Genomic DNA, 14,696 nt, shown 5'->3' with positions numbered 1-14,696 from the left:
AAATGAATGTGAGTCTTAAATCCCCTGCTACCATACAGTCATCCCACTTTCCTGACCTTCCCTGGTAATACATATTATCTCACAAATTTTACAGCATACCCATGGGAAGACCTTAAATCTGGATTTCTACTGCCTTTGTAAAAATGAGTATTTCCTATTTGGAAGACTTCATAATATTCTGCATAGAGAAAACGTGCCTTTCATACTAGCATCAACAGAAAATCTGCTAGCATGCTGCTATACATAGAAACTTTCAGAAATGTATAATTCACCCTACTGTTCTCTGTGATCTGCATTAAACTCAGACTTAGTCATATCTCCTCCAAGATGCTGCACATCTTTCCTCCTCCTTTCTCCACTACCCAATTTCTTTCTAATTCTTCCATTGCATATTTTAACTCATGTGGCCTTTGGCTGTAGCATTAAAGATCTGCGGCTGTGGCTACCCTGAGAGTTTATCACCATGAGCCATTTACTGCACTGAGATTTGTCTAGAGCAGTGAGGATGCACTTCTCTTGCAAACCTATTTAGCTAAAATAAGCACAGGTATATGCTTGCACTTGCCATTTCGGGTTCTCTGCATCTGCTATTGCAGATCCAATGAATCACAGCTAGGCAGAGGCTCTGCCTAGTTTTGAGAAATCATAGGTTGTCATCTCTAGAAGACAGAGCCTAAAGTCATGGAACCAGCCATTTGAGCACTGTTTCTGTTTCCTCCTGACCCTCCCATACAGTCTTCAATAGACTTCTGTGAAAGGAGAAGTAACTCTTTTCAGTGCCATGGAGGGAATGCTGCTCTTCACTGATGCATGCATGGAAAAACATCCAAATTCTTTGGCAATGTTCCTCTGTGCATTTCTATTCAAATGTGCAACTGAGAGGAAAAACTTCCAGTAGTGTGATAGCAAATACGTTGACTGCACATAAATATAATAAACTTAGCATCTCCAAAACACTCTACATGAAGCAATATAATGTTTTCCATTAACCTGCCTCCTCCTACATGCCCAGGAAAGAAGGTGGGTTTTGCAGACTATCCAGAAATCTGAAGTCTGGGAAACTAATGGAGGACCAAGTGCAAGGTCTGTGACCGGGTGTAGAGAACCTTGCCAGAAGTCCTCATCTCTCTCAGCCAGGAAGACTTTAGCTTGAGTCTTTAGTTGTCCACATTATCCGTTGTTCCAAACCAGCCCTCACGTTCCTTTTCCTTTCCGGGCTGCTGAAGGAGCTGGTGCACACCTGGAAAGGAGTCAGAGTACAACGGAGTTATGCAACCAGACCTGCAAACTCTGAAGTGCTCCTGTGTCCACTAATACAGACTTAGAAACACTACTATAGACACAGAGCCTTAAGTAACCTGGTCCCCAAGCCACTCAAAGGTTTGTAAGTTAAAACTGGCCCACTGGATTCTGCTTGTGCTTTTGCACTTCACTACGAGATAAGCTGTATAGCGGGGGAGTGATACACCTACAGGCAGGGTCTGCGTCACGGTGGTTTGCTGTCTGAAGAATCTCTCTGCAACTAGATGGTACCTGTGCCTGTACCTGTACCAGTCCTCCTCAGCACAGATGGGCAACGTGAAATCCCAAGAAATCTGTGCTTTAGTTGGAACTATTATCAAAGGTAGAGCAAATTTTCAAAATTAGGTTGTAAGAGGAAAGCCACACAATACTGTTAGGACTGTATAATTCAAAAAAAGTCAGAAAAAGATCACACATGGTCAGCTGTGCAAAATCTGTAAATCAATAGCATGTGTTTATCCCAATTCATGGAATATACAGAAAAGGAATATTAGAATGCATTAAATCTGTGCAATGCAGCCATGCTAACAGTGACTCTTGGGTCTTCCTTTTTGGCTCCTGATCTGCTGTAACTGTTACACCTTCTGAACTGCATGGACATAGATGTTTGAATTTAACTTTAGAGAAGGGTTGTCAGAAATGTGTGATGTTTCAGAGTTTGACAGCCTGCACAATTCACGTCAGAAATTTCTTTTTTTGTACAGTAGTTGCTAACAGGAACATAACAGCCTCCTACTGTTTTTGTGCATGTTTAGTCTCTGAACAGCATGAAGACATTGATGAGTGATGAATAGAAGCCCCTTTTTTATTCCTCTGAAACTCCACTAGTGTACTTTAAATTATGGGACAGTTTTTTCTCTGGCTGATATCCTGTGGTTAGTGAATCTGCACATAGGATGCAAGGTAAATGGAAGAAGTTGGTCAGAAGCAGAAGCTAGATATAAGCATTTTCCATGCTACCAGTTCATCAACAATGTCAAAAGCATGAAATCAAATTATTGCAGCTTGATTCTTTTTTCCTCACCTAAAATTGTCAGTTACTTAAAAATAGATTTAAGTGCATTTGTCYAGGACCAGATGGACTCAGACATCTTCAGACTGAGGATACTTGATGCAAGTGTAGCCAAGGTCATATAAGAGAGAGACTTATTTGACAGGTCAATGCACAGTCCTTGCCTAGTCCGTAGAGCTCCATTTAAGGACATAATGCTTTCTCAGTTGGACTGAACAGTTTTTTGTATCATCTTATTAATATTTTCTCCTTTATTATCTTTAAGATTTAACTGGTCACAGGTTGCAAAAAAAGAAAAAAAGCAAGCCTCCTAAAACATACTTCTTGGTCTAAAGTTTATAGAACCCTCTCATGGTCCTTTTCTTGCAAGAATGGATACAGTGGTGAAAATATTTTTGTGACCCAGTTTGGATTTTGGGGGTGTTTCACCTACCTAAGTTGCAGTAGATGATATGGAATCTTCACAGTTCTGACGTCTAAGCAGAAATTAGGAGACCAACCACTGCAGTCTGGTGCAGGGTGCAGTGGCAAAGCATTGTAGGTTAACTTGTATCGTCACAGTTTTTTGCTGCAACTCTTCTGAAGAGACAAAAGATTTCTCTCTCCAGGAGGGGGCATCCCGTAATGTTCAAAAGGATTGTGTTCTTCTTCAAAAGTCAGTTGACAAAAAAAAATCAGCATAGTCTCTTCTGAAAAAAACTAATGTATATACAAAACTACACAAGGTAAAAAAGCAGCCATGTTCAATAGCCTGTTTTTGTATTAAATATCCAGCTATTTGGCTTTCTTTTCCCCACCTAACCAACTCAGTTCTGACTGTAAAAGTGGACAATTTTTTTAACTGCAAGATGCTCTGAATTAGAGCAAATATAAGGAAAGTAAACTTTTCAATTGTTTTTGTTTTTTTCCACTAAAGAGTATAAAATAAACTAGACCTGATGGGTTAAAACTTTTTATAAAATTCTCAGAAAGATTTGCTAATATCAATCACAAGCGCACTGAAAAGTAGCAGTGGCTGAATTTGAACTGTGAAGTCCAAAAGTCTCTACCAGAATGCCTGTAATCTATTTGTGTGTCACTAACCTGAAAAATTTGCCAAAGTTTTATTCTGGCAATATGGCAATATGCTGGGGTTTGAGGCCTTTGAACTTTTTTAGTGAGCATAATAAGTGCTGACACCAGATTAATATCTCTAAAGTCTGCTCTGATGTTCCTTAAATTCCCTAGAAATATGGTGGCTAAAGATTTGGCCTTGGCAGCTGTGTAAGCTATGCTCCCCCCAGGGAGGACAAACACGCAGGAGCTGGAGGAGCTGGGCTSGGAGGAAGGCCTTCACACAAATGCCTGCATTGGCAGGGCTGAGGTTAAGAGCATTTGCTTCTACCTTCAGGCTATAACTAAGCAAGGCAGCATGGCACGTTTTGTGACGTGGATATTTTTCAGCTTGTACCCCAGGAATGCAGGACCAAAAGATTTTGTTTCRCTAACAAAACTTTCTTGATTTCCAGCAGTTAGGTGCAAAAATGAAAGCAAAATGATAGAAATGGAGGTTTGTTTGCTTTGTGTTACACTGGTTGCTGGAACTTTGGGTTTTAATGTTGTGAGCATTGCGGGAGATCATGAAAAGTCCCCATTCTGGAAAAGAAAGATAAATCAAACCACTACGTCTAATCASTTTTCCTCATCAGTCTTGCCTATGACTGACATGACATTTTGAGTATGACATAAATACATTCTGCTCTTGTTATAAGACTCTCCATTATAATACACTTCAATATAAATCTGTTCTATCTTGCTTCTGTGTGCCATCAAAGCTCACGACACCCTTGTTACAACAACGCCTTTTACGATATTCCAAAGTAACCTGCAGATATTGCTGTAAAGATCTACATTGGCTATTATTTTCATGTTTTGCCAGATTGCAGTCATAATATGATCATGGTCTCTAGATATTTAAATAAAGAAAAGGAGGTTTCCATTTTAATTCATATGATTGAGCATTACTTAGTTTTTCAAGTCAGACTCTGTCACATAATTCCAAAAGCCGAAAATGTAATTTATAAAACAGTTGAGACTGATGAATGGCCACAATATTTTTATCTACCTCATAACTTAAAAAGCTCAGTCATTTAGACCTAGATTGTGCAATCTTTACTTGTGTCCCACATATAGTATAATTTGAAGCACATGCATCTACTCCGGTGATCAGGAGGAAGCGTTAGGGCTCTGCCACCAAGTCTTTACATTCCCTTTGAAAAATGAAGATCTTCACAATATCTCCCACCTATATGCTTCTCATTCACTACAAATCCTAAAACATTATTAGCCCACTTTTATGTCCGCTTGTATAGTTATCCCAAATAAAAACAAGATACAAATAAGAAACTTAAATAAGATTTAGGATAAAAAAAGACAGTAAACACATTTTTAAAGAAATGAACATATTTTTGTCTGTTTYGAAAAATGTTTCCTTAAAATTTTTGATGGTGGACAATTTTTTTTTATATGTGACTTTTTAAGAATTTCAGGGTTTGATAGGGGAGGAAAAGAAAGCAGATGCCCCCAAACCCACTGAGCCTAAGAAGAGAAACAACATTTTTAAAAGGCCAGGGGAAATCTACTTTCATTCCTCCTGCCTTTTCTTCACAGGGAAAAAAGCAGGAAAATGTTTCTGCTGCTTCTGCACTTTCCCATTTCCATATCTGGCCACTGGAAAATGGTGAGGAACATAGAGTGGAGTTTTGCAGGAAAACAAACTCTTTTTCTTTTTTAAGACTAACATCTTCTTGCAAAATGTTCTTTGAGTGCCACAAAGTTCAGTGCTGGCCACTCTAGCCCAGATGTGTGCAGCAAGTTTTGGCAGCAGCCCAGGCATCGGGCAGCATTTCCCAGCCATTCCCAGGCCYGAGGGTGTCTTTCTGAAGAAAACCACCAGTCCTCTGATGGGCCCTTGCTGCAGTGCATCCAATACAAATTACCGTTTTAAACCCTGTCACGTTCCACTTGGATTGTCCCCCCTGTTTTAGGAGGAAGAAATCATCTGTGCAGAGGCTGAGCTTGTTTGTTTGTTTTTGTGGGATTTTTTTTGTTTTGGTTTGGKTTGGGTTTTTTGCAATGATTTCACAAGAAGGCTTTTTCAAACTGAGATCTAACAATAAGGCATGGCTGCACTTCAGACGCAGACCTGCCGTCTGTGCTCCAGCTGCCCTCGACCAGGGGCTGGGAGGGAAGGAGGGCATCCTCGCCTGCCCCTTCTCGGGGGTACCAAGCCAGCTCCTCAGAGACACAGATCAGCCACATTTTCCTCCCATTTCATCGTCCCCATCCAGCTATGATTTTCAATTATAGGGATCAGTGTAATTGCGCGGGTATTCATCCCAGGGCCAAGCAAGCTCTGTTGGCCATTTAAACTCCCTGTTATGTGGTGGCCCCAAAGAAGGATAAAAAGAGCCTCTTTTGGACAAAACACCACGCAGATTGTGTACAAATGAAAATGCAACACTGGTAAGGGTATGCAAAAAGTGGGACGCGTACATGTTGTAGATAAAATGACTTACAGGCATGCCATAGCCTCTAGGAAGCATTGGGCTCTCACAGAGCCAAGTGACCATGCTGTAAGCAGTTACCCTGGTGGTGGATTGCACCTTCAATTTACCCTGATGACGCCCCTTGGAAAGAGGTGCTGCATGCCTAGCTACTCCAGCTCCAGCAGCAAGCTCTGGCTTTGGGGGCTGATCAGATCAAACACTTAAGAGTGTTTTAACTCCCTTGATTGGTGGAGGGAACTAATGGAAAGCAAAATTGGAAAGTCCTGTTGTATTTTCCTCAGTGTGTAGCTACAGACTAGATTCTCTTCAGCAAATTTTCTCAAGCTGGCTGCAGTCTGGCAGACATTGGTTTGCCAGCACCATCCGAACCTTCTCTGATGGTACTAGAAGTCTCACACAGAAACATCAGGCACAGGTGAGCACTGAAGAAGGATGGGTGCCGCTAAGACAGGTTAAAATATGCTGGAAGTATTTCATGAAGTGCCCAAAATGAGATTTACAGTCACTATCCATTCAAAAGTATGTATAACAATTCATACAGTGTCATGCATTAGAAACTGGCATTTTTTTTCTATAGAGATCAGTCTGCTTTCACTCAAAATCTATGCACTGCTTATGATCACATAGTTTCTCATAAACAGCTCATTCCAATATGAGTTCTGTATGTTGGAAATGATGCATTAAACCTAATTTCACTGTATTCTGCGATATAAAGAGAGTTTTATTTGATTTTTGGCCCTGATCTTTTACATGTTAATAGGGCTGAGTGTGCACAGACATGTCAGCGTAAAGGGTATATATGCATATATAATGACAAGGGGCCCTAAACAGGTTTTGAAATGTTCAGAAAAGACCTAAAAGCTTGATGGTTCACTTTCAAACCTGCATAATTTTCTTTTTTATTTAGAGGTCATGTTCTAGTTCAATCCCAATCATAATCAATCAGCATAAGTCCCAGATAAAGATTGCCTGACAGCTGGATATTAGAAGAAAGCTCTTCTTCATGCATGTTTTAAAAACTACACCATTAATCTTGCCATAAAATCTCAGTTAAATGATTGTGGAATATTACATCAAAGTTATCCAGTGATCAGCAATGTGGCTTATTTTCTGACAAGTACAACTTTGTCATTTTTATCTGATGGTCATCACAACTTCACACAAAAATAGCTCTCTTTTTTTTCTTAGCTCCCTTTTTCCCCCAGCTTGACTACAGTGCAGATTTGTATTCTTGGCATTTGCGTCCCGTTTGATGAGTTTTAGGAAAGTCCAATTGTTGTTTTGTCCCCAGAAGCAAAGCAAACACTGGCCTAAACTGGTAACAACACAATTTAGCTGCCCTATAAACAGTCATTTTAACTCCATGATATGTGGCTGCTGCTTCAACATTCAAGCAATGGAAATGACATCATTATCAGACAACTCTAGATGATGAGAAATGGCTTACATTAGGGAACACTCTGAACCCAAGAAATCTTCAGCTATCAGTCATCACCATTATAATGTACTTGCCTCTATCTGCAGATTTATACCTAAGATGAAGATGAACTTGCAAGGGAAAGAAACACACTTTCCAAAGGATGTTTGTATAATTAAGCAGAAACACCACCCCAAGGACTGTGCATTTCTGAGGAGGACCTTTGCACAGAGGCCTACAGAAATCTGAAGGCTAAGAGATTTCAGCCGTGCAAGAAGTGCAATGACTCCCATGGAATGTGCTCTTAGACGTGCACTGTGGTTGTTAAAATAGAAATTCAGGGTAATTCTTTTTTAGAAYAAAATGTACTATTCTATGGCCAATTTCCCCTGTGGGTTTTTGTCTGCTGTAAATAGTAGTTTGCAGTGGTGTTGTACAAAAGAAGCATATCCTCTCCAGTACGTGTTGTTCCAAGGGCAACACCGAAGCCTTATATGTGCAAGAGTGTAAGAGCTCTAAAGGACAGAAACTCGAAAGAGTTCTTCCGAAAGGCAGGAGCTGCAGGGTAGCTTGCATGAGTCATGTTAAGATTACATGACAATACCCAACGAGCCAAAGAGCTACCATGGAACGGGGAGGCGTATAAAGCAAGGAAAGCAATTTCAAACTGGATCTGAGCTGATTCAGGGGATGCTGCATCAGTTTTGGGGAGAACAAGGTGATTTCTGAGTAGTGAGAGCAAAGCAATTACAGAAAGCAACATCCTGAGGTCCAGAAACCTGTCTAAAAACCACTACGGTACTACCTATTTTGTGAATCTGTAGCTTCCCGTCTACTTCTAGATGGAATAGATAATGGGAAGTGTTAAAGAACAGAGAGAAGGCTTGTCTAGAGTATATCCAGGTCAGCCAAAACTCAGGAATGTAGGAAGCCCTGGAAAGGCAGTCTGTTCTTGGGAGTTTTAAATCAATGTCTCCATGTTAGTAAGGAAGAATTTTTACTTTGGAAAACTCTGAGTAACTCGAGCGTCCAGATTTTCAGAGAGATTTTAACTGCTGCCTATATTAGGGTAAAGCAGAACAAATGATCCCAGCATCTGCTAGAGGAGCAGTATGCTGTCACGTTTCCATTATCCTGTCCCTCACTGTGGGGCTTGATTTTTCCTCCACCTACCTAGCGTCAGCTGTCCTTGCTGCACTGATGCCATGGGAGCAGGATTGTCTCCAGAGTGTACCCTATTACATTTAGCCTCCTGCACGCACAAGGGATGTTTGAACGTGCTTGTGCTGTAAGCAGTAGGAGGTTTCGTTAACTCTTTCCTCCTTTTGGTCCCCTTTTACACCATGGGAAAGAAATCAAAGTTTGTGTCTCCATCATGTCTGAATGGCATTACTGTGTAGGTAAGAAGAGAAGTTTTCTTCCTCAGTTGCTCTACGGTTGTCTGTGAATGGGTACAGTGAAAACTGGTTGTCATTACATTTTCAAGTGCTGTTCTGAGACAGGTACCAGAGCACTGGATCCTGAAGGGAACGGACACAGCTGTTATAAACAGATCCATGCACTGTCCTGGCAATGAAATCCCGGGTCTCATGAAACTCCATGATTAAAGCAGCACTAGACACGATTTTTCAAAGTGAAGGAGTTCTTTAGTCAAAAGATTGCTTTCTTTCCAAAAAAGGGAGGGAGAAACACCTTTTTGTCTTTACAAACCTTACACAAAATATTTTGTCATCATTATCTGCTCTATAAATATAAAATCATTACTGACAATCTCAACAACTTATATAGCCATCAAAATAAAAGTTTTATAGTAAAAAAAAACCTACGACCTTTTAAACAAAGGTGTCAATAACTYGTTAAACTAAAAAAAACAAGAGATATTTATTTCAAAACAAGTTTGTTTCAAATGTTGTCATATAGAAATAATTTAGAAATTTCAAAAAGTTTATTTTTTCTTCCTTCCTAGTGGTTTGAATGGAATTGCTGTATAGTCACGAAGCCTAAATGAAGCGTCATTTCTCTGCTCTCCCCAGCTTCCAGAATCTTATCACATCTTCCTATGTTTTACGTTCTTAAAGTCTCACTACCCAAGGCAGGAAATTACATGAGAATTGCAGTTGTTATTTGGGTTTTGCTTTGTTTTGATTTTTTAAGAACATTTCAAGAATGTTTTTTATCCCCATGTTTATTAAGAAAAGCTTGAAAATGTGACTCATAGAAGCTCAGAAGCTGGCAACTAAATAAAAGGAAACACGATTTACAGCTCCATTATTCTGAAACCCGTGTTATGCATGGCAGGATAGGAGGGGAGAAGGCTGACACATGATTTTTGAATGCAGGGGCTCTAGCTGGGGCTCAGTTTTGCAGCCCACAGCAGGGTCAGAGCATGTCCTGATGAACTCACCTTGAGCCAGCCCTGGGGCCTTGGGCTCCCAAAGCTGAGAGGGGTGCCACAAACCCTGGGGCTGCAGCCGAGCCAAGCACTTTCAAAACAAACACTTGTGATTATTTCAATGTCTTATTTTTCTCTCCCATAAACATTAGCTGAAGTTCTGCTCTGTGCTCAGAAAATGAATGATTTGCTCCTGCAGTCTTTACATACTGAGTTTTCTAACCAAATATAGATACTGACTTTCACCTACTTCTCATTACCATGGCACTTAAAGATCCTGTAACTTCGCAGTCATAATGTGAAGATCGCTCAAATAGGGAGCCTGAGAACCAGACATGGGGCTCTGCTGCGCTCATGGCCAGGCTCCCCACCACCGCCATGGCCAGGGTCACACAACMCAGGCAGAAGTAGCATGTTGTCCCTGCCTAGGCAAGAAGACATCCACAGTGCATGTTGCTGGGCAACCATGTGCAGTAAAAGATAACTCACAGCTGCTGGATATTGTTAGCTTCCCTCCTCTTGCTGTAGGGCAGATCTCTAAGAAAGGGAGAATCATGGCAAGTGCTTGTTTCTCTGCCTAGATCTAGGAGCTTGTACTTTTGACAAGTCTCGAGAGAAAGACTAAAAGGCGTGGCTCATTGCAAGCCCAGTGAAGGCAATGTGTGCCTTTTCCAGGGGCTTGGATCAGGCAATAGGACTGTCATTTCAGGCTAACAACAAAACTGCTGCTATCTAAAATGAGGCATGGTGGCCCCTGAGACAGCGCCAGCCCAGGGCTCCCATGAGGAAGGCAGAGCTCACCTGCAGCGATCAGCACCACAGGGAGAAGGAGGAGCAGGAGCTTTCTCTGGATGCCAGTATTGCTCAGAAATTAAACAGTGATGCTGCAGGTGGTGAACAGTGTGTCTATCATGGCCAATCCTTGGGAGAGGAGTCAAATGGAGAAAAATACCAGTAGACCCAAGAAAGCCCATGGCCTCTGGTTACGACTGCCCAGTGAGATCAGAGCTCAGCTGAAGCAAGTTTGCCTTTGCAAGGGGCACTTGTCATGGAACCAAGGAATGGAAAACCCTGAGCTGATACCATAAACCTGATGTATCGCTAGGGCTCATGAGGAGAAGAGGCTCAGCAGAAGGGCAGAAGTATTGTCTCTCTAAGTGGGGAGGTGAGAAATCCTCTGACTGGTGTGGTTTTCAGTCAAGACAAGTTAGTGAGAGAAACCCAGACTGTAACACACACTAGCATTCAGGAGCAAGGTAATACAGATTTGTGAATGAAGCAGGAAGTAGTGTCCATTTAGCAAAAACACTGAGATCCAATGAGCAGAAAAGGGTTCAGAGGGTGTGGTGGGGAGGGGAGAGAAACCTCTTCAGCTGCATGGATTTAAATGATTGTTGCAACTGCTTTCTTGATCCATGACATGTTTCCACATTGCCATTAGAATCCTAACTAACTGTAGGAAATCTTTTAAGGGCAAAGATCTTAAAAGATATTGCTTCCTGGAAGGAAGGACTCTTTCTGGCAGTGCCTTCGATAAGTCTGAGTTCATGCTTCTCCCACAGAGATAAGACCTGTCCCTGCTCAACTGGAGATCCATCCTGGACAGTGGGGGTACACCAGGAGCTCARCCACCAAGAACAGGCAACCCACAGACTGCTTCTCACAACTGTAGTGACAAGTATTTCTCAGTTTGATGAACAGAATTTGAAATTTYGCCAAGGCACATCTTGTTGATTCATCAGCTCAGCTTAATGGCATCATGGTGGGAAAGTGACTCGCTTTGTAGAAGTGCTTCTGTTAACGTCTTCTAACCCCGTCAGCTAGGAACGCTCCTGCAGGCTGCTCACTGGCAGTTAAACTCTCCTGCATCTCATTCATCAGAATAAGAAGGTTTCTGATTTCTTTCATAAAGCTATAATCTATATGGCACTAACAAGAATGAGACATGAGATGTTTAGGTATGCATAGAGTTAAACAAGAATCGGGCTTTAATAAGTTTCAGCAAGGAGGCACCACTGAAGAAGAGAGGATAAAATTAATACATACTGGTATATAAATACTCATGAAGCTGATGGAAATAGGGAATTCTTTGAACACAAATGTGAAAACCATTGACCGGACCACTGACCACAATGGGATTATGACAATATCCATTAAGTAAAGAAGACCCACAGCTCTGTGTTAAAAAGACCACAATTTCCTTCTCCATTTTATTCTCAGGCCTCCTATTCCTAATAGCAACAATAATTCTCCTTCCACAAGAATAATGCCAGCTAATAGGTTTTGTGGCTGGCCTGTTCTGAAAGATAATAGGAATGACAATATCTTGACTTTGCCACATCCTATCAATATTCAGAGGGAACTAGGATCCCTTAACTACCAAAGCTATGTCAAGYTGAAACGAAGGAAATGAAAACACACTGTAGATTTCTTCAGTGAGAAGCAGTGAGCAAAGTTTCAAAGCTGAAAAGTCAAAGCACATTCTTTAAATTTAAACCAAAAATCACACGAAAGCTTTTTTAAGTTAAAAAAAAAAAGAGAGCGAGAGAGAGAGAGACCAAATTCATCTCTAGGAAACAATCTCAGGGAAATCATTCCAGGGAAGAATTTGTTCACTATACATACAGCATTATATGTCACATGGTCTAATTATAGGAATGAAAGCAACACAGGAATTAGATGGTCTTTTCAAGCCTGTAAGGAGTGTGAACAAAGAATATAATTACACATCGAGCCTGTTGATTAACCAATTACTTGTTAAAGCAGATTTAGACTTTAAATTAATTTGGTTCTGAATTCTGGGGATTTTGGGGCTAAGATAAACAGTGTTTGAAGATTAATTATCCTTGTCTAAGATAAAGAAACTCATTTCAATTTTGTTAGCATGTCGAAAGACTCTGGCTGTTGCATGGGAGAGGGTAGACTGCAAATCTCAGCAGTATTGAACTGAATGATTAAAGTGAATTCTGARACTCCTAATCACTCTAATCCTCACAGAGAGTGGCAATATTACACATTACATTTTGCCAATCCAAATTAATATTTAAATGAAAAAAGACCAACATTTACCTAGAGGAGAAAGTGCACTATCTCCAAAGGACCAAGGGAATTCCAGCCAAGGAGTTACAAACTTGCTAATGAAGAAACACTGGAGCACAGCTCTTCATGCACCTCTGACCAAAAAATGATAATAGGGATATTAAAGGTGCTGTTATGATTTTCATCATTTTTCTGTACAGTACCAGTACCAGATGAACTGAACTTTGTGGGAGTGGCAACATGACATTTTACTTCTCTGTCAAAAGTTTGGATATAGCCCCGGGAAAGCATTTGGGAATAGAAAGATTTCACTAGCTGTTTGGTAGCCTAGCTAGGTTTCGTGGTCAGCATGCCTTAGGAAGGTACTCAGCTGCCCCTCGCATATGGGGGAGCACGTGCAATGTGTGTCAGTGAGTGCCGTGGGCCAGCACAGCCTGCTCCTGTGCCAGAGCTGCGCCAACACGCGCTGGCCTTCCCGGGAAATGGCCTTGGCTCACCTCAGTCAGGGGTGACCCTCCAACTCCCTGCCAGGAGCGTGTTGGAGGAGAAGGCTTGCCATAGCAGGAAGCAGCCCAAACCCTAATCAAAACACTAGTTTCATTTATAGGCTGGTCAATGTGATCAGCAAATTCCCAGAGTGCCTGTCTCAAAGCCCCTGCAGAGTGCACTTATATCACTGTCTGCTAAGCACCAGTTCCTTACCGGACTACCAAATATCAGCAAAGAAAAGGGTTAGTTTCTTTGAACTGCAGTGCAATCTAGTAAGGCCATTTTACATATTCTTTAGGCAGCCTGTTTCCACTGGAGTCAGTATAAGGCATTGTAGTTTGCAAGGATAAGCAGAAGGCAGAAAGTATTTCATCGACACTCAGCCATGACTCTGGAACCGTTTTGCTAGGAGCTGTATAAGCACAGAAAAAGGCAGTCCGTGCCTCAGAGAGCCCCCAGTGAAACCCAGTACAACAGATGAGAGATTGCAGTTACTTTCATCCCTTCCTAGCAGAGGAGAACCTATACTGAGAGTTTCCCTGAGTTGGCCAAATCCATCACTTCATGTCATGTCCTCAGCTTGAGCCACATCTGGCTTGAGATGTGCTTACAGCCAGGGTCTTGGCTGCCCAGGAGCTTCCCAGTTGCAGTCTGCAGCCAACTCTGCAAGGTGACTGGTCTCGGCCAAGTAGCCCTGCATTAGTCAGAAATGTCCTGATGTGACAGCCATGAGATCACTCCCAGACTTAATACTCAGCCCTCTCCATCAGGAGGCCAGTGCTGCTAATTGCACTGCTGAGTCACAGAAAGCAAATGTAGCATAAACAGAAACAATAAGGCAGGTCCAGCGGGTTATCTGGCGTCCAGCAGAGCAAAGGAAACCTCACAACAGCTGTGAGACCACATGGAACAGGGCAAAAAGCATCACCCATGCCACCAAATAACGGTCCCCTCGTGTCTCATTGCTTCCAGCTCAAGTCCAGCCTGACTTAGGTGTTTCCCTCTCAGAGCCCACGAGTGGCTATGGGGCACCAAGGGCTGCCCCAGGAAAAGGAGCTGTGAGCCCCAGCAAGGGCCGGCTCCCCGGCATAGCACTGCGTGCAAAATCACTGCCCTCAGGTCAAGCAYGCTGCATCTCTCAGGTCATTTTCTGAATGAAATGGGTCATGGAAGTACCAACAACTACTACTGCTCACAAGGGATTTGCTGTGGAGAGCCTGGACCTTCACCTTGAGTAAACAGCAAGGTACATATATGTCCCATTTCTTCCCTTCAAAACCTTTTCCTTTAAACAGTTTGGTGCTTCTATGGTCAGCACAACCAAATCCCAGCAAAGGTGTGACACTGCAGTGTGAACTCCTGTTACATATAGGTAAATCTGGAATCATGGATTTATTCCCATTGAGACTGACTTTGCCCTTCAGCTGGTAGAAGAAGAAGAATGAAATTTTATGTTTGTGGGCGTGTGTGTATATATGTATATGAGAGAGAGAGATA

This window comes from Apteryx rowi, unplaced genomic scaffold (genome assembly GCF_003343035.1).
Source record: "Apteryx rowi isolate R43461 unplaced genomic scaffold, aptRow1 scaffold_377, whole genome shotgun sequence".
Taxonomy (NCBI): Eukaryota; Metazoa; Chordata; class Aves; order Apterygiformes; family Apterygidae; genus Apteryx; species Apteryx rowi.
This window is presented reverse-complemented; position numbering follows the sequence as displayed.